Source organism: Sus scrofa, chromosome 7 (genome assembly GCF_054392235.1).
Source record: "Sus scrofa isolate SSC_HxYL_T2T_F1_AM1 chromosome 7, Sscrofa_HxYL_maternal_Yorkshire_Landrace_v2.0, whole genome shotgun sequence".
In the NCBI taxonomy this organism is placed as follows: domain Eukaryota; kingdom Metazoa; phylum Chordata; class Mammalia; order Artiodactyla; family Suidae; genus Sus; species Sus scrofa.
In genome coordinates, this window is record NC_139389.1 from 94281712 (window position 1) to 94308707 (window position 26996).

Genomic DNA, 26996 nt, shown 5'->3' on the forward strand with positions numbered 1-26996 from the left:
CAGGGAGAAGCTAGATAGGCATACATGAGAGTTTCATTGAAGGAATTCCGACTTTTCACGGAAGGCTGAACTAATAGATGCTTAGATGTTTTCTTGTTCTAACAATCAGTGTTCTCTTCAATTTAATGCCTGAGGCTTCCACCATGAGACTCAAGTGTTGTTGAAATCCGAGAATAAAGAGCACAATATTTTAATCATTAATGTTAGCTAGCCTTGACAATAGGTAAAAAAGTATTTTCCTTCTCCTTGATCTCTCTTGATCTTGGATCTTGGATTTACTTCTCAGGGTGCTTTATTAACTATAACTTGCATAGGTGCTGACTTGTCGTAATACTACTTTAATGTTATCCCCATATGGGAAAGTGAGAAGAGGAAAGATCTTTGCTTTGTCATGGGAAATGGGTCACACCAAAAGCATTAAGCAAGGACATAATTCTTCCTGCGAACTGTAATCACCTACCAGGTGATGCTGAATACCGGGTTAGCTGTGAGAATACTCTAGGACTGGTGTGGGGGTCATATGATGCTGTATGACTGTTCTCCAAGTCCATCTTGACCACTGTTGAGAAGAGAGATATGAAAGTAGACCTCCACATGTCCCCTATCCCCTGGGTATAACTCTCGTCCTGTACTGTTGTCTCTGACTTTTGTGTTTTCGAGTCTGCTTATCCTTACTGGTGTCTGATTGCTTCCCCTTGTTTTCTCTGTTGCCTGGCTAGAAAAGATGTCTCGGAGTGGTAAGCAAATGGTGAAGCCACAGAAGGGCACTAGAGGAGATCATTTATGGCAACATCTTCATTTCCCAGATGAGGAGACCAAGGCTCAGATAAGATAGAACCTCTTGGCATCCCCGTGGCTTCCAGTCCAGTGCCCTTTTTATTTGACCACATTAATCTTTGACTATAAGCAGGATATGATATAGGGATGCTTTCAGGGGTCGGGAGGTCAGGACAGCCAGATGGACATGAACTCCACATTCATGCCTGGAATATAGAGTTTCAGCATTATTTCCACATAAAGATATACTATAACTAGAATAATATTCTCAATTTGAACATTTATGGATGACATTAATGAATTTTAAGTATTAAAACCTAATCCATTTTTTAAACCTTGTTTGGGTGAAATAAATCCTTGTTTGGGTATCTTTATTATTTCATATACTGGACTCTCAAAATGTGGCATTGGTCTCTGCCTTTCTATAACTCCAAAAGTCTTAGTGATAAGAATGTGAAACCATAATATTTAAGTGGCTATGGGCCTGTGAAGAGATGATTACCGAAAGAGGAGCTGGTAGATGCACAGAACAATATCAAGACAGACCTTGTTGATGTTAGATGAGGAGTTGAAAAAAGTCAACATGGAAGGGAGGAAGGAATAATAGAGAGGGAGCTAGTAGGAAAATGGGGAGTGATGGGACCACAGTGATTCCCAAGAATTTAAGGAGAAGGAGGAAAGCCATAGCTCTCTGGTGGAGTAAGGCTTCTAGCATTTTCTCCACAGTAGGCATAGGGAATAATCCCCATAACCTCCCCCACTTCCACGTCACTTAATAAAAACTTCAATCATCTCATGTGTGTTTTGGAAGTGTGAAAGAATTTGAATGGACTCTTCCTATTTTCCACCCTGACCCAAGATGGTTTACAGAGCAAAAAGTTCCAAGGTTGCACATAGTAACTATTGTTAGGAATGCAAATAGATTTGGCTTTTTATAGTATCATATAAAATGATACACTGACATGAACTAAAAGTGATGATTGACCCAAATTCCTTTTTTTAAATAATTATGTCTATAAAATTGGATAACTACCTTAACTCCATCTTGTATGAGATATTTTTGCTAATCTCTTATTCATTCATTTAAAGTATACCTGTGCTAATGGCTTGTTCATTTAGGAAATCCTTTTTGATGAGGATAAAGAATTCTTCTGCAAAAACAAGTTGAAGTTCTAAAATTTGTTTATCACAGTGAAGGCTCCAAGATCACACATGTCCATTAGAGGTATTCAGTACAGGGTCACTGAAGGGCTGCAAGAGACAGCCAATTAGACGTCTGTTTTTCCTTTCAAAGTCCTGTCTGTTTCTTTCACCCTCTTCAAAACACCCTTAAGTAGGCATATACCAAGAGGTCAAAGTAAAAGGAAAAAAAAGAAAGTTAAAAAAAAAAGACTTTAAACAATGAGAGTTTTCTTTTCTTATCCAATAGCCATGTGCATTTTAAATACCCATCATTATGAAGAGAAAAATGAAGCCAAGTGTCTGATAAGATGTGCTGCAAAGTAGAATGATATCTATTTTGTCAAGACTTCTGACTCAGGCCGCAAAAGTGACTGAATGAAATAATTGATTTCCCACCGTGCACGAAAGAGGGCTTCAAAGTTGTTGCAGAAGTATTTGTTTAGAGTCAGGAGGATCAAGACTTTCTGGTATTTACAGCGGAAAAAACAACAACAAGCAGCCTATCTTTTAGAAAAGGAATGCATGGTTAAATTGGCTCAGCCTGTCCTTAGCAACCTGAACTCAGAGGCCACATTTTTTCCTCTCTAAGAAGCAAGTGGGAACTTGAAAAGTATGTAGCATGTCGTGAAAAGGGAGCAGTGAACTTTGCCCAGGTCTGCAGCCAGCACTGAAATCTGAACCTTTAGAAGTTTCAGGACTGGTGGATTCCCACCCCCCCCCTTCCTTCCTTTTAAATCCCTGTCATCTAGTGCCTTCACAAAGTACCTTAGTCTGGAAACAGAGTCCCACTCCTAAGAGAAAATCTGGTCTCTAAGTATTTCTGTTGTTGTTAAAAAGGAAGTATTAAAAACAAAACCCAAAACATTAAAATCCAACTTTATGATTATTATATTTACCTTAGTTTTATAAAGCAGGAAGACATACAGAGAGATTTTCTTTTTTTTCTTTTTTCTTTGTTTGCATTCCTTTTAAGGCTAGCTTTCAAAATTTTTGAGATTCCCCATGCAGAGATGATCGGCAGTTGGAAAGATCTCCCGTATGTTGTTGGGGGAGAAAAAAGAAATCAACGAAAACGTCCTTGCATTCAGGCTGCTTGCGGTAGGAATCTTTTCACAACAACAAGTTACTCGGTAATTTGAGCGGCGTTCGTTCCTGAAATTCTTTCACATAATTGAAGATTAATTTGATTCCCTAGATTGTTGAGGGTTGTTGACAGTGGGGGGCTGGGGTGGGTGGAAATAGATTATTCAAATCACAAAGAAGGAGGTGTGCCCTAAGTGGCTGTTCCATTACTGCTCAGAAATGTTTGCCTTCCTAAGTGTTCATCAGACTCAGAGGGGCAGGATCGTGCTGGAGGGAGAAGAGGGTGCTGCCAATGTTCAGAAAGCAGGTGAACTTTAGAGAAACCGAAATATTTTGTCAAGAGGGTTCTATGTATTAATGGCTCCTCCAGAATCCATTAACGCCAAAACAAGCCGGCTCAAGGGCTCTGGCTTTCTCAAGTGCCTAATGTAAACAATATGAAAGTCAATAGTGGGGGACATTCCAAGATAGTATTAACACGATTGATTTATTGATGCTTGCACAATGGGAGGTTATCTTTTGTTAATTGACTCAGTAAATAAACTGGAAGGCGGCAGGGGATGGGGAAGAAGTAGCTGGTAGAGTAAAGGTGAGGTACCTGGATTATAATTTGTTCAGCTCTCAGCCTATCTTGGTAAATTTCAGATGCCATTTCTGCTGCCAACCTCAAACACCATTGAACGAAATTAATTCTGCCCAGAACTTAACATCCATTCCTCTGGAGGGGAAGACCCAAAGGCCATGGATTCCTGTCAAACACTATATCTATCTATCTATATACATCATCTATATCTACTTCTATCTGTATATAATTTATATACACACATATATCTATATATAACATATATAGATATACACATATTGTTATATATAAAACATATATATATATATATATATATATATTAAACTTTTGCTTCAGGAAGATTCAAAACTTGGTAACAGTAAGGTAGTAAAGTGTTGAAGTAAGAACTAGAGAGAGAGAAAATCCATCCACTCTACTTCTTTACAAATCTAGAAACAGTAAAGTTTCATGGAAGATGTGTGAAATACTTGTAAATCCTTAGTAGTGAGTAATTGCTAAGGGTAGAAAAAAAATGCATCTTTTTCTATTCACGGATACTTTTTCAAAAGGCTGCTATAATTTGCTAGTTCCTCCTGGGAGAGAAAAAAACCACCATCAACAAACCCCGTATAAATTCTGAGCAGTTTCCCAGTATTTTATCAACGGAACTGGAATCTCTTGGATGGATATATAACATTTTAGACTTGTCTAGATGGAGTCTTTTTGAGACTTTTAAACCCTCATCAGAGATAGTTTAAAAATTAAAATTGTCACTGTGCATTAATTTCCATCTTAAGGAAGATCAATTTCCTTTAAGTTGGTTTTCCCTTGGTCTCCTTAAGGCTGTTTATTTATTTATTTTTGTGATGTGGGTATCCTCTAACTCCTGGCATTTTTCCTTCTCTTCCCTCTGCCAGCTCCTTCCCATCTATTCCAGTTACTGGCTGTATTCTCTGCACATGTGTCCAAAGTCTGGGTCAAGTATGCATCAACACCTGTACCAGCTCAGTTCCTTCTCTTCCTGTCACCCTGTCCCAGCTGCTCCTCCCACTATCTCCCTTCCTAACTCCCCAACACCTGTACTTCCCTGCCCCCATCCCACCCCTTTTCTCGTTATCTTTGGCCCCAAAACTTGAAGTTCACCTTTCTCCTCCACTTTCCTCACTTATCCTTGGTAAGTTCTCAAGTCCTATAGATCCTACTTCTTTTATCTATTTGTTTCTTTTATGTAAGGTTCACATACTATAACTTTTCCTTCCCAGCTAGACTACATTGGCCCAAGGATTGGCACATGGTAAGTGTTCAGTTAACATCTCTTGAATGAGGGCATAAATGAGTGCGTTTCTTTGCCTACTACTGTATATTTCTTCACAAAAATTATCTCAGATCACAGTATTACAGGGCTCAGAAACTATCAGTTACTAGTTAACTCTCAAATTAAGTGTAAACTATTCTTTTCAAGATACCCATAATCTATTTTTTTCTGTTTTCACTAAACTCATAAACATCCTATGCTCAATCCAAAATATTGCTCAATTTCCCTGAAACTCTTCATATCTGTCTACCTCTCTATCTTAGGGTATCTTTATTTCTTCAACCAGAATATTCAATCTTCTTTCCAAGATCAATTTTTGCCAGGTTCCTAAAGCTCAACTCCATGGAGGTACTTTTGGTTCCATATGCCTTTCTCTCAGCTCAGTTGGATGTCTTCTCTCCCTTTGGGGTAGCATTTCTTTTATTTAGCCTGTATTATAGATATTTCTGTACTTGATTTATCCTTTCCTAATAGAAAGTAAACACTTAGGAGACAGTAGTTAAATCTTACTTCTTTTTCTGTGCCTGGATTCTCAATGCCTCATAAATAGTAAGTTCATAGTATACTATCATTAAATTACACTGATTTTTATTTCTTTCTTTTGTTGCAAGATTTTTTTCTTTCTTTTTTGATGCATGTTCAGCATTGTGTGTGTGTGTGTGTGTGTGTGTGTGTGTGTGTGGCTTCACTATTTGCTAGCCCAATTAATGTCTTTAGTCTTGAAATACACATTTGTTAATCATTATCTTAAAACTGTCTTCAAGATGAATGGAGATGTGGGAGAAAAACTTCAGTTCACTTTGGATTTACCCAACTTTCTGTTCTTTCCATGCCTCTTTTAATGTCTGGGAATTTGTTACTCTAAAGTTCCACTGCACAGGGCTGCCTGCAATTTGAGATGCAAACGCCCAACTCTGTGGGCCACTTTTTAGAAGCCTGTGGTCATTCGGGAAACAAAGGCACTCCTGTTTCCTCTTCTCAATAACAATTAAGACATCAGATTAATAGAATCCTTAAATTCTTGAATGATGCTTGCAGAATAGTTTGTGTTTGCGTTAACACAAAGGAATATTTTCCAAGCCATAAAGGTCACTGAAGAAATAAGAGAGAGGAAGCTTATGAATGGGGTACGCTGGTAGATTTTTGGAGAATGGCATGTGTCCTTCGCAGTATGTTCTGGTTTTGGAGCTGCTCGTCCTGGGAGTGCTCTGTGATTTACTCCGGAGAAGGATTTCCTGGGCCAGGAATCCCCTGTGTTTGAAGGAGCCTTCCTTCTGGAGGAGAGGAAATGGGGAGGGGGAGTGGGAGGGCGAAGTTTCTCTTCACTTCTAGGGTTTGCTTAATGAGTGTAATGTTGTTGCTAATGGGATTGAGTCACAATAGCTATCCCTAACCTTGTCACCAAGACCGGTCTTCTACATGCCCCTTTTTTCAATATTGTCTGCCTGGTAACTATGCAGAAGTCTGTTCTTCCAATTTTCTAAGTGGTAATCCTAGAATTATCTGGGCTCAGAAATAAATGAAGAACTCGTGTACAGGACTCAAATTTCCCTACAGGGGTTGTAACTGAAACAAGGATTAAGTAGCAGTACACAAAACCTCTTGAGCAATGGACAACGCATCAGTTGCTAAACATTTGAAGATCATAGAAGGCCCTCAGTGCTCTTCTTTCATAGAGCTTGAGATCAAGTTTGGGTAGGGAGTAAAAGAGCAAGGCAATTTAACTCCTTTAAAGGCTTGTTGGTTGGGAAGGACAGAGCTATATTTAGCTCTGTGAGGTTACTTCGGGAAGCTAAAACGACAGGCAATTAAGCGGTAAGAGTGTGTGTGTGTGTGTGTGTGTGTGTGTGTGTGTGTGTGTGTGTGTGTGAAGGAAGAGGGAAGGTTTGGGGAGATGACAATGTGGGTCATAGGAACAGGTCAGTTCAGGGAAAATAAACTCATAACAGTGCGTACTGTCATGTGGATGAAAACAGCCCATGCTGTACATTGAGAACATTTGTTATGACATTTGTTGTGATACCACTGGGGCTTGAATGACTCTGAATTAGTTCATTTCTTATGCCCCAGCTCCCCTCCCCCATATAGTAATAATATTTATAAACCATTTGCCATTTATTGAGTACCTATTGTGTATCAAATACAATGCTTTACTTCTAGAAATGTCTTTTTTTTTTTTAATGGCTGCACATGGGGCATGTGGAAGTTCCCAGGCCAGGGACTGAATCTGAGCCACAGGTGCAACCCATACCACAGCTGTGGCAATGGTGGATCCTTTAACCCAGTGCTCCAGCTCTTAGATTCTTAATGCACTGGGCCATAGCAGGAAGTCCTAGTTGTTGTTTCTATTTTAATTGAAATACAGTTGATTCACAATATGTGTTAGTTTCAGGTATAAAACATACTGTTTCAGATATATGCTTTTTCATATAATAATTTTATATAATAATAATTTTCTCATAGATTATTACAAAATATTGAATATAGTTCCATGTGTTATACAGTGGGTCTTGGTGTTTATTTATTTTATGTATAGTAGTGTGCATATGTTAATCCCAAACTTCAAGTTTATGCCTACCCCCCTTTCCCTTCAGGTAACCGTGCATTTGTTTTCCATGTCTGTGGATCTCTATTTCTCTTTAGTAAATAAGTTCATTTGCATCTTGTTTTTGAATCCAAATAGAAGCAATATCATGATATTTGTCTTTGTTTGGCTTACTTCATTTAGTATGATAATGTCTAGGTTCATCCATGTAGTTGCAAATGGCATTATTTCATTCTTTATTATGGCTGTATAATATTCCATTATATATATGTACCACATCTTATTTATCCATTCCTCTGATGATGGACACTTAGGTTGCTTCCATGTCCTGGATATTGTAAATAGGGTGCAGGTATCTTTTTGAATTAACAGTTTTCTCTGGATATATGTCCAGGAGTGGGATTGCTGGAACATATGGTAGTTCTATTTTCAGTTTTTCAAGGAACCTCCATACTGTTCTCCACAGTGGTTGAACCAATTTACATTTCATTTTGACTACTGTGCTCTGAGCAGCAGCTAATAGGAGGGTTTTGCCCCAGGTCATATAGATACCAATGTTTCAGATACATTTGAATCTAGTTCTCTTTCTGACTATGCTTTTAGGTGCTTCTGTATCTTGCTTGCTCTACTATTCTCTGCTGCACTGGAGTTTCATGATTTTAAATTCATATATATGAAAGCACTTTGACTTTCTCAGAGAAGGACATTGAAATGAATATGTGTGTATATACATACACACACACACACACATATATATATATATATATATACACACAGACATATATATAATTTACACCTAAATCTACATTTTATGTGTAGTGGTAGCCTTATAAAAGCAGTAATGAAGGACTCATTTATATTTTAATTAACATTCAGATCTCTTGGAACTGTAAATTGTTAAATTGCACTCGTCTATTTTTTTTTTTTTAAACTCTTTTCCTTCTTTTATTTTTAGTGATCCCTGGAGATTGTGTTATGCCCTTGTTCCTATATATGGGACCATGGGGGTGGGACAGAGATTAGCTAGATAGAAATAAGCCTGGAAAGGAAGTAGCAGGGGGAGAACTGAGCAGCCTAAAACCAGCTCTCCATGGTCCTTTCTTCCATTTTGTATGACAACCTTCAGACTTGTTCAGTTTGGCATTTTTAATTCTTCTTTTTTGCCTGCTCCTGCAGCACATGGAAGTTTCTGGGCCAGGGATCGAACCCTAGCTGCAGCCATGACTACACCACAGCTGCAACAGTGCTAGATCCTTACCCTACCTGCACCTCTGCAGTGACCCAAGCAGCTGCAGCCAGATCTTTAACCCATTTGCCACAGCAGGAGCTCCCATCTTTGGATTTTAACCCTGGATAAATCAGGTTGATGACAGTGACTAATGCCAAGTGCAATGCTGATTTACAAGAGGGCCCAAACAAATAGAGGATTCTTCTTCTAAGAGTTGAGTTTAAAATCCCAGGGCATGTTAGTGTGAGGCTGTTTTCCTTTTTCATACCTACCTGTTCTCTTACTGAGGACAGGTAGAATCAAGGATAGTATCTTTTGGAAGATTAGTTGATTTCTTTCATAAACAAACAGCATATGAATAAGAAGTATATTTCTTTGAATGGTACAGCTGTTAGTTTTAATGTAGAAGGGGTTCAGTAATTATTTGGAAAATCAAATTTAGAAACAAACTTTGAGATAAGGAGGGCTTATCAAAGTTTTTGTCAAGTAGACAGAGGAATGGAACCTTTGTGGGCCTCATTGGACAAGATCACTTCTCAGGTCCTGTTGAGCCCTAATAGTCTATAATATTAGAATCTATGAGCCACACTTGCTTTCACTTCTGGGCTCATTCCCTGAGGGGTGGGAATGAAGTTACCAAGGGGGCAAAAATCAGCTGTGGAGCCCAGAGGTAGCTGTAGATATAAAACAGAATCTTTCCCTCTCTCCTGGATCAGAGAGAAAGGGCCCCGAGATACACTCAAGTTTGAAGTAAATGAAGAGGAGAAAGAACACTGAGCATTAAACATAGTGGTAGCTATAGAAAAAAATCTAGGCTTATTCCTGAAACCCAGGAAGCAACTCTCAGGGGTCTGTCTCACTGCCAGTAACTTGGGTTGATTTAATCACAACCACTTGGCTTGGCGATTACTGGTGAAGGAAGGAGGTAGAGGAAAAACTCAAGCAGTAGATGTGGCAAAAGCATGTTGATGGCCTTGGGGATATCTCTTATGATTCTCCCCCCAGAAATTTTCCTTCCTAATTATGTTTGGCTTAGTCTAATTTCAAAAATTACCTGTCCTCCTCAGAGTAGCTCTGAAATTAAACTGCAGAGGGAGTTGGTCGAGGAGCAGACACATTAGAATATGGAGGATGAAACATTTTCTGGCACCAACGTAGCAAAAAAAAATCAAACAAAAACAAAAACAAAACAAACAACGTCCCACAACAAAGTTATTTTAATCTTAAAGAAAAGCATAGTTTGAGCACTGTACCAGTCTTCCCATATTGCATTTATAACAATTACATAAATGAGATTATTTTTACTTAGGTATGTTGGTTTTTAACTTGAGAATGTTATGTCCTTACCCCCATCCTTCTTGAAAACGATAGCAAATAATAAACCAAAATCTCTCAGACTCAGACACAGAGCCCTGAACACAATAGGAAATATTTGTAGAATAAATGTGTTCCTGCTTGGGAAGGGTCTCATGTTGTAGCATTGATGCAACAGATTAGGGTGGATTTAAAATGTTAGAGCTAGGGGTGGCTTGGCCATCTTGGATTCTTGGGCTGCATGGTTATTGTCATAGGGGTTCTTGAAGAGGATTCCTTCCCCTTTACTTCCTCTCTCCCTCTCTCCTTCCCCTCCCTCCCTCCCTCCCTCCCTTCCTTCCTTCCTCTAAATCTAAATTATTTCAAATATTACCTAGGTACATACACAACTGAAAGTAGGCACAGTCCTTGAGTTATGGCCTTGAAATAACTGAAAATCCAAAACAAATTTACAGATTGAATTCAAACAAAATGGCAAACACAATATTCCAATTAACAGCACTGATTTAACTTGATGGATGTTGGTTGGCTAACATTGAATTGCCATTCATGGCATTAATATTGTGCCAACAGGTAGGATGAAGATGTCTTGACTTTGGCATACCTGTGGCATCCATGCAGTGTATCAGACAGTTCTAGCACTTTTCTCTGCTTAAACTTGTGCAAAGCTTTCGTCCACACGGCATACTGGAACATCATTTGACTTTCACTTGACATAAACTCGTAATTTACTAACTGGGACAAATCTGGGTTTTGTGGGGCCTGAATAGCATATAATTTTGAGGCCTTCCTCTAATAAAAGAATGAAAACAGAATTGCTAGTGCCCCTTCCAGGAAGGAATCTGTGCTTATGAGGGCTTCTGAATCTCAAATTCCATCACCTTCTTGTTAAATCCATCTATGTTCCTGGATCAGATTCTTCTTTGCTGTTTTATTCCTGTTGCCAATAAAGCAGTACAATCCTGCAACAATAAGGAGTGGCATTTTCTGCTAATTTTAAGAAGATCCACTTTAAAAGACATATTGGCACTGTTAAGATTATTCTCAAAATAAAAATAATTAACTATTATTGATAATAGAGAAAGTTGAGAAATAAATTACTACTGACATCTTTTCTTCTGATAGACGACCTCAGAGAAGAGATACCAGGATGAAGTTTTAGGGTTCTCCCTATGCATTGCTATGTTTCTTTCTTTCCTTTCTTTTTTTTTTTTTTTTTTGTAGGGCCACTCTGCACTAAAAAGTTCACAGCAGCGTATGGAAGTTTCCAGGCTAGGGGGTCTAATGATAGCTACCTACAGCTGCCAGCCACAGCCACAGCAATGCAGGATCTGAGCCATGTCTGTGACCTACTCATGTCAACTCTGGATCCCTGACCCACTGAGTGAGGCCAGGGATTGAACCTACAACCTCATGGATACTAGTTAGATTCATTTCTGCTGTGCCACAACAGGAACTCCCTTTGCCCTATGTCGATATTATGGCAGTCATAATTTGGGATTAGAGAGTTTAGCAGTCCCTCAGAAAATCTTTTTCCAACCTGCCTGACTTCTCAGGGTTTGAATTTCCACTGTGAGTGATTTGCTGGGCTCCTGGCCTTAAGGCCACAAGGACAAAGGGAATCCAGCCTTCAGGATCTGTCTCAGGATAGTGTCTGCAAGTCACCATAGGTGTGATGAGGTGTGCTGAGTCACAACACTGGAGGCAGGCAAGCAGAGAGCACAGCGGGTATGGAAGGTTCAAACAGGCAAAGGAAACAGGGTCAGGAAGAACTTGGAGCCAAGATGTCAGGTGACGTGGTGGGGCAGGTGTGAATATCACAGTCAAGCAAGTCCCATGCTTTGGGCTTGAGGTGGTTCTGCCTTCCTCCTCTGGTTGAACTTGTATTTACAGGACCATTCTTGGGTTTATAAATATTAGGTCTGAAACCACATGTAAGGGCAGGACATGGATATGTCTCTTATTGGGAGATTCTGGAATTATTCTTACCAGAGTTGATGGGAGAATGAACTATATGATAGCTAAGATCTGCCCTCCTCCTCAAGCTCTCTTCCTTCTAAGACAGGAGAATCTTCTAAGAAACCCCCATAGAAGACAGCCTCCAGGGTGCATATCCAGAATGCAAATTCAGATTTGAGCTTTGTTCCAAGAAAATATTTGTCCTGGAAAATTTCAAGGCTTGTTATCAAAGACCCTAACTTTCCCTGTCTTATGCGGTTACTGTGAAGTTCAAGTGTGAGTATCTATCCATCTATCTACGAAAGTACTTGTAATTGGTGAAGATCCACACTGTATTAAGTTATTATAATCGCATTTCTTTCCACTGAAAATGCTAATTTTTATCTCACCTGATAATTGTTTCCAAATAAGATTATCTCACATGGTAGTACATTTTCACTGAGAAATAATTGACAAAAAGCGTTGTATTAATTTTAGGTGTATGACATAATGATTAGATATTTGTATATATTGCAGAATGATCACCACAATAAGTCTGGTTAACATCCACCACCACACATTGTTACGATTTTTTTCTTGTGATCCTTTTTTTTTTTTTTGGTTTCCTTCTTGCTTTTTTTTACCCCTTTATGTTTTTGTTTCTTTTCTATTTCTGTTGGAAAAATTATTCCTTTGGAAATCTTATATCAGGAAAAACATTTTTAGAGAAGGGAGAGTTCCTCAGATTTTAAAAGAGGACTTTTTTTTTTTTTTAAACTCAAAGCTCTTAATCTAATAAACCTCTTTATCTAATCAATTAAGCCTTTCATACAAATACTCAACTGATGCTTGGGTAGAATACGTATTCATTTCCAGTCACATGAGGTCTTATCAGTTATAATACAGAAAAAAGAATTAGTCACTCTCCAGTTGTAAGAGGATACCTCTGGGCTTATTCATTTTTCTGGAAATATTTTTTTGGGGGGGGTGGATCTGAAAGCTTATGAAGTAAACAGGTTGTTTTGTTCAGGAACCCTTCTCTGAAATAGTTAGCGGGGTTCATCTGATGACATTAACTTTGGGTGGTAATTTCCATGATGTCAAGGGCACGATGGAGATGGAAGAGGGATTAAAGCCAAGTTGAACAATCAAAGCATTACAGTAAATTGACTTGACTTGGCAGACTGAACCTCAAGTTGGCACCTTTTCACCACCTAATCCTATACAACTCAGGTCTGCCGACGTGGTTAGGCTACTTTCAAGTGGCCACAAGAGGTGAAGCAAGCGAAGTGGGAACTTTAAGATGCCGTGTAGGTGTGGGAGACCTCCAGGACCAACTTGCCATCCAGAGCACCCAAAGAATAAAACATTATGGACCCAGTTCTTTGTTCTTTTTTTTTTCTTTCCCCCCAGAACCTTTCAAAAATAAACTTAGTTTCTACTTATCCTCCTTCCACCCACTCTCAAAATTTCCCAGATATGCCTTTCTCCTAAAACCTTTTTAGTTCCTCCTGTGATTATTAACTCTTCTGTGAAAGAAGTCAGGTTTGCCCAGGAACTTCACTGAATAAAGATGAGTGTATATTTTAAAAAGGAAACAGCTGGATGGCAAAAGCCAGGGAGGGAGGCAGCTCTTGTTTCATTAGCAAAGGGAAGTTCAAGTGCTGGAAGAGAACTGGCCGGCAGCCACGGCGGGGAGAAAAAGGAAACACACGATCATAAAGAACTAATCATGAAAAATGGAAAGTGAGGACGGGCCAAGAACAACAAGAAATAAATAGATTTGGAAGGGGGAAAAAGACGAAGACGAGTGCAAAGCCATCTCAGGAAAGGGGCAATGAGAGCATGTGCGTTTCATTTGAAAAAAAAAAAAATTAATTCTGAAAATCATTAATGTGTCCTATGGAAAAAGATAACTTTTCAGGCCCAGGCTTCATTTCTTTTGTGCCATTTCAGAGTCTATTTCAGTGTATGGGAAAACAAAATAGAATTAGAGGGAGAAATTTATAATGGACTGGAGTGGTCTTTTTTTTTCTTCTTCTTCTGTTTTTTGTTTTGTTTTGTTTGATTTTTAATTTCTGCCTTATGGTAGGGAAAGGAAGCAATTAGTTTGGCTATGTAAGGTCAAAGACTACATCCAAACTGATAAAACAAGTGTTTCTAAGTGTAACTCACACAAATCCTAGCCTTAATTAGAGTTATCATACATATCTCTATCTGTGCAGTAATCACCTTATGCCTACTGCATATAATGGGAGAGTGATGGCTTAGGATTTACAGGTCTATCTCTAAATATTTTCAGATGAAATTAGCATTAATTTAAGGAAGACCCAAGAGGAAAACCAGACTCTAGTCTGTCCTTCATCTTGAAATCCGTTCAACATGATAAAATATACCAACATGGTCAATAGTCCAGACAATCCAAGAGAGAAGATATTTTTAAAAAACATTTTGAAGTTTTATATCAGTTACAGGCAACACTTTACCAATGAAGGGGTTGTTCTTTTATTGGGGGGGTGCTTATTAGCTCTTTTCTTTTTAAATTAGTTTTTAATAGCAGCATTTGTTTTAGGATGAAAAAAAAGGCATGGTGGTGAGTTTTGGAATGTACATTAATCTTGTTAATGACACCACACTGCATGGTTGGCAAAACAAGACTTTTGAATCAACCTGTTTTGTGTGTGTGTGTGTGGGTGGGTGTGTGGTAGCAATACTTGAGAAATAAGGCCAGGGAACAAGAGATACATGAAAAGTGCATGAAGACAGGATACAGGATTTCCTATGATTTTATGTAGCTCTTAATTAGGAAGCATATTGGCAGCAAATGCTAACATGTGTTAGGATGTTTAGTTGGAGCCAAATAAATGTTTTCTATTACGACTCTGAATCCCATGCCTCGTAGGAACCCGTGCAGTTCTGCTCACGGCTGACAAAATCCCGTTACAAGTCACCTCAGAGGCCAATTTTCTGTTGGCTCAGAGGGCAAAACCACTTTTCACCGCATGTTTTCCTGAAGGGTCATCTTCAACTCAGGATGGAAGTCAAAGATTGGAGGGCGGTGACCTCTCTTCTTGGAACTGCTCTGTTTGGTGGTAACAAGTGGTCCTTAATAACTGCACTCGGTTTGACCTGTGTGTCAGACCTGGGTGTCAAAGAGCCCAAGCAGCATCCTCTCAGTGGTGTTTATTTTTGTCTTGGTGGAGGAGGAGGGAATGGAGGAAGACGGAATGTCTGCTGAAAAAAGATGGTGATTTAAGGTTGCTGCATCAGAGAAACATTTGCTTGTGTACTCAAGGAACCAAGTATAAGTAACGTTCATTAAATCCATTGTTTGCAGCAGTAAAAACTTGGAAGCAATCTAAATGTCCATCACAAGGGAATGGATAAATATACTGTGATTTGGAATACTCCAGAGCAGTTAAAAGGACTGAGTCAAGACTCTTGGTAACAATGAGGCCAGCTCACAGCAACATGTTAAGGAATTATATAGGGGATATAATCTTAACATGTACATACATGTTAAGCTCTGTTGTACTTGCCTTTAGGTCAGAAATTTCCCTCATTTTTAAAATGTCTACTGTATATAAAATAGGTAACCAGCAACAACCTACTGTGTAGCACAGGGAACTATACTCATTATTTTTGTGATAAACTCTAAGGGAAAAGAATCCAAAAAAGTGTATATATATATATATATATATATATATATATATATATATATATATATATTTGAATCACTATGTTGTACATCTGAAACTATAATGACATAATAAATCAACTATAAAAATAAAAATAAACATTAGGGGAAATAAGCATGTTTCAGAATATTCTATGCATTATTATGGCATTTGCATTAAAAAACATATAAACAATGGTATATTCTGCATGGACTCATAGAATCATACATAAGAATATCCATGAATTCTGGAAGGATATTCATCCAAAGTAGTTCTATCTCGGAGAAGCTGGAGAAGGAATCAAGATTGCTTATTAGGTCAAAGAAAATCTTTTCACTTTCAAAGTATATGCTTTTTAAAAATAAAGTATTCATGATCTATTTCTAAAATTAAAAATTAATTGAAAAAGGAAAGAAGTAAATGCTTTTGAAGCCAATTCCTAAAATTGAATATCAAAGCACTTTCTCTCCATTTGGATCTTAAATTGCAAGCAAGTTGTACAACCTCTGCAAGGCCTTTAGGGGTAATTGGTACACAGATAATTCTATCTAGGTCTTCGAAATCTTAAAAAAAAAAAAAAAGATTTCTCTAAGTGGCTCTTTGCTGCTGGAACTGAACAATTTTACACATATTCACATACATAGCTGAAATGACACAGGAGCTTTGTTGTACTTGCCTTTAGGTTAGAAATTTCCCTCATTTTTTCAATGTCAATGAATCAATGAAATTCAGGTTCTAAGGCAATCCTGAAGTCCTGACTCACTATGCTATGAACATATTGCCTGGAACTCTAGAATTTTCTCGCGTGTCTTTACACACGCTAGTCCCTTTTTCAGAAACATTCTTCCCCCAATTTTTGCATGGCCTATTTCCTCACCTCATCCAGTCTCATTTGTTCCTCTCTGCTTTCTCTGATCCCTCCATCCTTCTTGCTCCTCTATTTAGAATTATTTACTCATCTTTTCTCATGCATTTATTTTCTCCATCTTTCTCACTTCATGAGAAGAAGGGATTTATTTTGTTTTCACTGCTGTGTCTTGGTGCCTAGGACGATGTCAGGAACACAGAAAATGCTCAATCAATACTTGCCCACTGAATTAACTGACCTGTGGTAGGGTTTTTGTTGCTTGTTATATATCCATGTGTAACATTTTCAAAGCTTTGGAAATTATGAAATCACTTTTTTGTGTTTTATATTTAAAACTCTTGTTATTCTTAATAAGATTCCGCTTAAACTGCTTTTTCTTTTTCTTCATAAACAATCCCACAGAAGATATGGGTTAAAAAAAAAAAGAACCAAAAAAGTAAGGATGTATGAAATAGCATTCATTTAGTGAAAAGAGATTTTTTCCCCCCATAGTCTTAAATGAAAATCTTTTAACCAATATATCAGATCTTTCATAAACCATGAAATGAAATGACTGACTATCAGAACTAATTTTGAGAAGACAAACTGTCATCTCCAAAGCAGTAAAATCTCCATAAAACTGTGTAAACTAATTACTAGGTTAAGTAAAATCACTGAAATATATCAGGACCTTCAAATGTCTCCAGGGCAGACATAATATAGTCATTCTCAATCATTATGGAAGGTACCATAATGGGCAGGATGAAATTAGTGTAATAGTCTTAGTTTTGGTTCTGAGACTTATAAAAAGACTGTTGGTGATAGATCACACACACAGAAGCCATGCCTGTTAGTATAGCACAATGCAAGCTGGCCTTTTGAAGATCTGTGAGTCATGAGCTCAGTGGAACTTAAATGGAGATGACACACCCACTTATTCTGCTCAGAAGCTGAAGGATATATGTCTTTAAATCTATAGGAATATTTCTTCATTCCTCCTCATCAAAAGAAGTGGAAAAACTATTCCATATAGAGCTTTTTGTTTTAGGTTATTAGATGCCCTTACATATATTATTACATATATTTTTGCAGGTGGGTAACAATTAAGTCACGGGTCGAATTCACCAGAAGCCTCAAAAGAACAGAGGACATGGAAAACTTCATGTCCCTTTGATTTAGTCAAAAACTCCATATTTTAAGAAGGTATGTTGATAAGCCAGGGTTAATCACTATGATTGGATAAACTCATTGGGATATTAAGTATTTATTTCATTAGGTAATTTTATATACATTTGTATTTATATATGCTCTATAAATATATATTTAATATATAGATAAATTACATGAAATACATTTCCATTAATTTAAATATATAAGTATGGTATTTTCATATAACTTATATGTATAAAATTTATATTAGTTTAAATATACACTTAGATTGGTGACATTGTTTGCTCCAACCCAAAAACTAATCTTACTCTCATCACAGAAGATCATCATTCTGGATGATAAGTGGCTGTTTATATATATGTCTTTCTCATTCTCCTTGAAGATAAGGACTTCTACCTGACTCATTTTATTTCTTCAGTGCCCAGTTTGCAGAATGAATGAATGACCCTTAACGGAAGGCTATCTCTGATTCTCTTCACATAACCTTTCCCAGAGGTATGAATCAAAGATTGAAAGTTGTTCAGAATATTATTGGTCTTCAGAAATGTAATTTCACTGGACACAAATGTTGATTTCCTCATACTCTGTCACAGTGATTTCTACCCTGGCTCAAGGCAGTGATTCATGAAAGGAGAGTGGTAGGAAGTGAACATCTTAAAAGTGGTGAGTATCAGACCACAAGTTCAGAGGATGGCAACTGAGGAACAAGATTGGGAACAGACATTAGCGTGTACTCAAATGGCTTGCACGTTAGAAGCTGCATGCCCTCCCCCACCCCAATTAGAGTGGAGGGAAATCTTTGTGCAGGCTTGGCTCTTTCCTCTGTGTCTGAACCTGCCTTTGCCTAGCTGGCCTGCATGTCCCTTTGGAATTGATAATGAGGTTCAAGAGAGAAGTATAGCCCTCACTAAGCATGTCACCCCCATTTAGCACCTTTTCCAGGATGGCAGCCACTATTGTTTTATTATGTCCCTGATCAGCTGTCACTATTCATAAAGTAATCACTGCCATTAACACGTCACGCCTCAAGCCATCTGCTGCTGCATGGCACACACGGAGCTGTTGGTTGCAAGCTAAGCAGGTGTCACCTAAGAATGACAGAGCCACAGTAAAGGTGGGAGGTCATCATGGCAAAAGAAGATACCGTAATGTCAAATAATTCCATTTTTTGAAGCATTATTGTGCAATGGCAATGATATTTTTAGCTCAACTTGCATAAAATTAAAACAAAAAAAATTATTTGAGATACTTAACTTTCAATATTGTTAAGTTATGGGGACAAAATTTCATGGAAATTCTTGACGACAATAACGTCTTGATTGTGAATGAACTATTGCCTCAAACTTACAGTCAGGTTGAAAATTTTCTTGAACATATCTTCTGATCCATCAACTCTTCATCTGACAAGCATTTATTGAGCATTTGCTATGTGACACTGACACGTGGCTGGCACAGCTAAAATGTAAAATCTCTACTTGAAAAAAAAAATCACCAAGTAATATACTCAGTGGACAGTCTTGACCTCTGCTAAATTCCTGACTCTTGGTCTGTCCTTAATGTTTATCTTGATTTTGGACAGTTTTCAGTTTCCTTTTACTTTCCATATTGATTGGATCTAATGTGTGTGTATTGGGAAATGAGTATGCATTGGAAAAATATAATATTTAATAAAAAATAGTATCTCTGTAGTTAGTTCTCTCTTGTCTACCTTAATTACTAGGGGGATTTATAGTCATACAACTGAGAAAGGATTTAGAAATTTAATTGAGGATTTAAGTGCCATCAGAAAGTGTGAGATAAGTGATCTTAATTGGGCCAAATAGCCTTTCTGCTGTTGGTTTAAGGGATTTTCAACTGGGAAAATTCGATTTTATCTTTAGAACATAACCTCTATGTGGTGTGTTACTTGATTACAAATCAAATTAAAGGTGGCTACACAATCCTGAAGTCTGCTGAAAGCAAAGATGTTCCTCTATATCAGGATGTGACAATTAGTTTTGAAAACAACTTCCTTATGAAAAACATAAAGATCTCAAGTTCTCTCTTCCACCCTAAGATTAGTAGAACCATCTGTTTTCAGTCAAAGGATACAGTCAAGCTTTATTTTTGTAATTTGTATTAGGATCAATGTTTTCTACACTCCTTGCAACATCTATAATTATGATACATACTACACATACTTTTCAAGGGTCCTCCTTTCTCCTTGAAGATTATGATATGTCCTTATTTTCTTCTCCCTCCAATCCCCAATCATGCCCCGAGAATCATGGGTGTAGCTTTCAAATAAGAAAGAGATTGTTTCATTATAACACAGTCACTATATTGCTTAATTAAAAATGAGCAATGGGACCATTTTAAATTTAAGGATAAAACCAGGAATCTGGGACGCATGCCTTTCGCAATGTTAGTGAAGTGTCAGAATAAAAAGCGTATTTCTTCTGATAATTGATGGCCCTATCTAAGGAGATTAGGTGTAAATCTGTGATTACTGGTTATATTATTATTTGCCAAGAGCAGGCATCCTGATGGAGTTGAACTCCACTGTTTCACATGAATTAATCATTTTAATAAAAAGTTAAACATTAACCGTTTGATATTTAGATTACATTAAAATGTTGTCATTCAAATTGCTTCATTTGATTGGTTCCTCAAAATACCACATATCTCTGTACTGGGCTCAGAAGGGAAACAAAGGCAATGAGTCTTGGGTCCTGCTCCCAGTGCAATTACAGACCACTTAACGGTTTTATAATTTCCATGTTGAAAATGGCAAATGGTTGGTAGACATTGTGCTGAATATTTTGCCACTTCTGTTAAAATACTGTTTTTGTTGAAAGTTTGATAAGGCACTGTAGACTCAGAAACAAATCAAAGGCTGTATTATCATATCTTCCTGCCAAAGGGAAGAGGAACCTTGAGATTTCAAGACATCCAACATCTAAGTAGGGGCTTGTCACAGGTTGGGAAGTTATGGAAGTACAGTAAATACCTTGGAAAATGTTCCTCTGAAGCAGGTGTTTTTATTAATATTTTCTACATCAAGACTGTGCTCCCACAATCCACTGGCAGAGCCATTGGTGGATAAGCAGAAGGGCAGTTGAACAAATGAGATTGAAGACCCTCCTTGATAAGTGAATATATATATATTTCTTCAAAAAGAAGATATATTTGCATATATAGTCATACATATATTTGCATATGTATTCATACATATATATTTGTATATATTCATATATATGCAAAATATATATCTTCTTTTTGAAGTTTTCAGATGAAGAATTGAAAAGTTTCTGGTTACTTTGCTGTTTGATAATTGTCAAGATGAGTCATTGCCTTTTTTCTTTTGGCCAACTGGCAGCATGAAGTTCCTGGGCCAAGGATCGAACCAGTACTTCAGTTGCTATCTGCACCACAGCTGGATCCTTAACCCATTGCTCTGCCAGAGAACTTCCAAGTCATTATCTTTAAGCACAAACATTAAGCTTTCCTGCTACAGTCCTTCTATTTTCCTCCCCACCCCAACTCACTATCATCATTGGCTAAGTACTTTTCACTCCACTCATAGACCCTTGGAGTCTCTGCTGACCTTTTTTTTTTTTTTGTCTTTTTGTCTTTTTAGGGCCACATCAGAGGCATATAGAGTTCTCAGACTAGGGGTCGAATCACAGCTACAGCTGCTGGCCTATACCACAGCCACAGCAACTCTAGAGCCGAGCTGCATCTGCGACTTACACCACTGTTCACGGCAATGCCAGATCCTTAACCCACTGAGCGAGGCCAGGGATTGAACCCACAACCTCATGGTTCCTAGTTGGATTCCTTTCCACTGCACCACGATGGGAACTCCCCTGCTGACTTCTTGAAGCCCCAAGGAATACAGCAAACACTTATTTGAACCCTGAGGCCCCAACTCTAATCTGTAAAATGCAGACAATAAGAAGACCTACCCCAAAGGGTTAGAGGGATGATAAAATAATATAATACTTCTGATATTAATGAAGCAATTTGGAAAAACATATTTATGCTTATTATAACAATTCTTATAAGTATTATAAAATGCATGTGTTTGGCACACAGTAAATAATAAGTACAAGCAGTTATTAGTGTAGATTAAGGTAAAAAATTATTGAAAAAGTGTGTAATATTTGTATGTACAAAATGACAAAGGAGAAGGCAGAAGACCTGGCTAGAGAAATTAAAGATAATCTTAAGTGGAAGATTTTATTTTATTTTATTTTTTTTACAATAAATTTAATGAAATAGAAGTCACATACTACACAACTGATCCATTTTAAGTGCACAGTTCAGTGTGTTTTTTGAGGGGTTTTTGTTTGTTTGTTTTTTGTTTTTTGACAGGAAAGTAGGATTTATTGGTGAGTGTTAAGGAAGGGACACCGCCAAGGCTCTCATGAGTGCAGGGCCCACCATTTGTCCCGGAGGCCACAATTAGGGATGTATTTGACCCCACAGCCATCCGGGATAAGCTGGTTTTCTGCCACCATGTTTTCAAATTCATCTGCATTGAACTTAGTAAATCCCCACTTCTTGAAGATGTGGATCTTCTGGCAGCCAAGAAACTTGAACTTGGCCCTGCGCAGTGCCTCAGTCACATGCTCCTTGTTCTGCAGCTTGGTGTGGATGGACATTTTGATTTGGCCAATGTGGACCCAGGCCACCAGTGCCCTGGGGCTTTCCAAAGGCACCACGCATACCTGACTGGAGCCTGGATTGGGGACAGCATGCCAGTCATGAATGTCCACTGAAAAGGGCTGTCTCCAAGGTCCCTTAGGGCAACCTATACAGGCAACAGGCTGCATACACTACTGAGGAGGCTGCTGTTTGCAGTCATTGCACACCGGGCCCCCATGGTGGAAGATTTTAAAAGTAGGTGGTATTAGAGCTGACTATTGAAAGAGAAAACGAGAACTTGTTAGGGGAAGTAGCATGAGCAAAGTTTTGGGCCATGAAAGAAAACCAGCTGCTTTCTTTCTGTTTCCCACACACTGTAACGTTTTCCTCAGTTTGCCTTGAATCTTGTTTTATGGATTCTTCAAACTATTTGCCCATTTTAATATTTACCTTAGTATAAGCTCTGTCATTTAGCTTCTCTGTATGGAGAGCAACATATTAAGAAAAGATTCTAATAAAAATATTCATTAATTAGTGTTAGTATGATCAAATACTTTACATCTTATGTCTATAGTGATTTTAAATCTTTGCTCATCCCAATCAGCTTCTTCAATTTCCCTTGTAATTCTCTCATTCTTTATATTTAATACATTATTCACTTCTCTATTACTTTTGACTGAGTGGACATGAGAAATGGGCAGAAGAATGGGAGAGGATGCATTCAATTAGAAAAACTTGTATAGAACTATGTACTACTTGATATTAAAAAATAAAATTGAGGGAGTTCCCATCGTGGCGCAGTGGTTAACGAATCCGACTAGGAACCATGAGGTTGTGGGTTCGATCCCTGCCCTTGCTCAGTGGGTTATGGATCCGGCGTTACCGTGAGCTGTGGTGTAGGCCGCAGACACGGCTTGGATCCCGTGTTGCTGTGGCCCTGGTGCAGGCCCGTGGCTACAGCTCCGATTCAACCCCTAGCCTGGGAACCTCCATAGGCCGCGGGAGCGGCCCAAGAAATGGCAAAAAGACAAAAAAAATAAAAAAAAATAAAAAAATAAAAAAAAGTAAAATAAAATTGAGACCTAATGATCTAAAAAAAAAAAAAAAAACCGCAAGATTTTCATCACCTTATTTAGAGACACAGTCAGAGTACCTCTGCTGTGCTATCAGAGACTCAATAGATACTTATTGATTATTAGTCATCTGTGTCTGCATTTTGGAGGAACACATGAATTTTCCTTTGGGGAGCCACCCCTGCTTGATCTCAGTCCATGATTTTAGGATGGGGCCTTGCTAAGTCTTCTACCAGTCCCCTTCCTCTTCTAGCTGTGCCCCTTGGGCTGTCCCTGCCAGGAGGCTGAATTCTGAGTTGGAAGACATAAAAATGGGAATCTGCTTAGAACAGGTATTCCCTGCAAGCAGCACTTTGAAGAGGCTGCTACCTAGCATCCTGCAGCCATCAGGTTCCCATCTTTTGTCCTTTTATGTTCTGAGTGACCAACTTTGGAGTTCTATAAGCCTTCTATATCATTCCAATAGTTTTCCTCTTTTCTTTTGTTTAATTCATTTAGAGTCTAATGGATAGACTAATGGAATAAATGTGCAGACACAGGAGAAATGGCCTGATTTTTAGAAAGCATTTTGTCATTGAACACACAGTTTTAAAGTATCTGTGAGAGTCCAGCACTGTTCTAGGCACTAGATTCAGTGACAAACAAAAGAAATTACTGAGGAAAAATAGGGGTTCTAACAGATACTGATCATTGGGCTTTCAGAAACTAAATTAATGGACTAATAACATTCATTCCAACTTTAAGGTAATTTTATATGATCTTTTGTAAGAGTGTCTAATGGATTTTTTAGATAAAAGAATAAAAATATTAACGACAACTCAGGTATATTTTTAAAGAAAACAGTTCTTGGAGAAAAGCAAGTTGATTTAAATTCCTCAATGATCAAAGTGTTAAAAGTGATTTGCCTTGAATAGAGCCATCTATGAAACTTATTCACATAAACAAAACATGTGAATGTGTAATGGACAAAAATAATAAAACTACTGAAATAATGTATTTTCTTTATACCAACTCTATCCATTAATTTTTTACAGGTTTCTACCACATAACATTACCTTTCACACACAAAAAATGGTGTTTTAAAATGAGATGGAGTTGGCAAAAAAAAAAAAAAAAAGGGTAGTTAATGGAAGGAGGATGGCAAAGCTGTGCTCTGCTGGATGAGGGAGAAAGGGAAACAGAAATCATTGGGGCTTTTTCTGAGCCAGAGGCTATGGTCCATAGCCTTTAGAGGGTGAGCAATGCTCAGAGCCAAGGATTTTTATATCTTTCTTTGACAATTTCTCTTCTCTAAAGAAATCAAACACAAGCATTTGAAATGATGAAACTCCCCCATCAGTATAATCCTTTATAAGCAGAGTTGTGAATCTTACACATAAAAAACATTTAAAAATATCTTCATGGATTGTTGAATGGTTGTATCATCCGTAAATTCAATATGAGGATGTTTTTGCTTGAGGCAATCTTGTGCAGTGGCAGATATGTGGCTTCACATTCAGATGGATCTGAGTTCTAATCTGAACTTACTACACACTTACTTGTAAGTGTGCAAGTTATTCTTCTTCCACATGACTACTTTTATTCACCTGCAAGGCTGAGATTACTTTCCTATCAAGTAGGATATGAGAATTGCCTTCCACCACCTCTCTCCTTGATGCTGATCATCTTTCCAATTTGGAGAGGATGGCTTACTTATAACTAGAAGTCATAAAAATATTATGAAAAGAACCCCACTTAAGATGTTTAATATTGTTTGGTATTGTTGGTCAATTCAATAAAAACTGATGTGATTGCAATTCCTAAGAAAAGCAAAATGAAAAGTTTGCATTCTTTTACTCATGCTAGGATGAGAATCCATGCTATAGTCCAATTTTTGGGCAGGGAATCATCTGGGGGTAAGAATGTTTTATTTCCCCAAAAACACTGAAAAGCTGTTAGATATCTGGCCCCAATGATAGGCATTTAGAATACAGAGATAAATAAGATACATGTCCTAACTTCAAAGAGTTGGAGTCCAGGGTGAAGGTCATACACAGAATAATATGCAGGAAATGTAGGGGTGGAGTGCTTGTAGGAGAACTGAGAGGGAACCTAATTGGTGACTTTGGGTGAAAGCTGATGATATGGACCTGAAGTCTTGGAGCATGAGATGGAGATATCTGTGTGGACTAGGTGGGATGAGATTGAAGTGGGTTCGAGGACATTCCAGGCAGAGGATCAGGGAAATCAAAAGCGTACAAAGAACACTGCACACAAAGTGGGGGGAGCACAGAAGGAAATTCCAGCTATGGTACCCAAAGCTAGAAGCCGGAGGTAATGAGTATGATGTTATCAGAGAGACTAGCAGAGGCTAGATCATGGAAGTTTATTTTCCAGGTCAAGCTGCTTCAGTTTAATGTAGTAGAGCATACAAAGGCTTGGACAGAACTGAATATCTCTGCCCAAACTGGTGAGGAGAAGAGCAAATAGGGTGAGAAAGCCCATCAGGAAACGTGCTGTGGTCTGTGGTAGAGGGACAGGCTGAAAGGGCTTGAGCCAGGTCAGCAAAGTGGCAGGTGGAGCAGCGGGAGCTGCTGGGGATTGACAGCATGGGAGGATGAGCACTGGGCATGAGAAAGAGGGCAGAGTCCAGGATGACTCCCGGCTCTGAAGCTTTAGTACCCGAGGTGGTGCTATTCTCTGAACACACAGACGTAAATGCCATTTGGGGGTTATTCTTAGGGAGTCAAAGAAATAAGATACAAAAAATATGTGTTACCAGATCAGAGATTCCTTAAGAAATGGGCCATGACTGTGGGTTTTTGAAGACCTCAGTGAAATTTTATTGATATGAGCTGCATTTGCAGCTTCTGGTATTTGCAAAAGGCCTGCCATGGAGAGATCACAGAGATGGTTAAGATGTAGATGGGCTTTATTTAGCTCTGCTCCTTTGTGGCTTTGGGACAGTGGGAACACCGTCTTAGCTGTCTGGCCCCCTTGTTCATCATTGATAGAATGAATAGGCTTGACAAATAATTTTCCAACTTAAAATTATTCTAATTTGTTTATTTAGAGACCACTTAATGTAGTACCCCCAACTTTTGGCATCCCCCACTTGTGCCAAGTGTCCCCTCAATTTATGAGGCATTTAGTATGCAATGCCGTAAAAGTTTTTTCTTAGCTCTTAATGATATCCTTAGTTTCTTCTTGCCAGGAATTGTTTGCAACTCTTATAATGATGTGAATGGCCCCCAAAGCATTTATTTTCCCAATGTCCAAATGCTCTTAACCAGAACTTGCCTAGACATTACAGAAACTCCCATTCACCAAGCTTCATTTCCCTTTCCTAGACAAACTGTTCAATCCAAATAGTAGGCCACTTCTGGAGCAGTAGGTTTTCATATGAAAAGGGTGCATTATAAATAAAACAATGTATTTTTTGAAATTAGCACACATACCAAAAAATGTATTTACTTAGTACACCTTAATGGCTTTCAAAAAGCCATTAGGTTCAATGGGGTGAATATTAGGTATTACTAAAATATTCACAATGTATCTGAAAATAGGCATTTGACCTGTAAATACAATGGGGCAAGGCGATTTCTCTTTGAATTCTCCTTCGTTGGTTTTTTTTTTTTTTTTTTTGCTAAGTAATTTTCTTAGCTCATTTCCCAAGG

The 26996-nt window shown here is 38.1% G+C and overlaps 2 long non-coding RNA genes and 1 pseudogene across 4 annotated transcripts in view; 1 reads left to right on the top strand and 2 right to left on the bottom strand.

Annotated features, from left to right (window-relative positions):
- Window positions 1-19326, top strand: part of LOC102160410 (uncharacterized) — a 164867-nt gene extending 145541 nt beyond the window's left edge. For 2 of the 3 annotated variants that reach the window (XR_014809264.1, XR_014809273.1), the window contains 3 exons: window positions 17561-17671; window positions 18057-18133; window positions 18232-19326. This is a non-coding gene — a long non-coding RNA (uncharacterized LOC102160410). Of the gene's footprint in view, window positions 1-17560; window positions 17672-18056; window positions 18134-18231 lie in introns of those variants that run through there. The other variant, XR_014809284.1, reaches the window with a different exon arrangement.
- LOC146401780 (uncharacterized) overlaps window positions 1-26996 on the bottom strand; it is a 300118-nt gene that overhangs the window by 120586 nt on the left and 152536 nt on the right. The gene's annotated exons all lie outside the window — the stretch shown is intronic.
- On the bottom strand, window positions 22406-22533 carry LOC146401782 (small nucleolar RNA SNORA70; annotated as a pseudogene).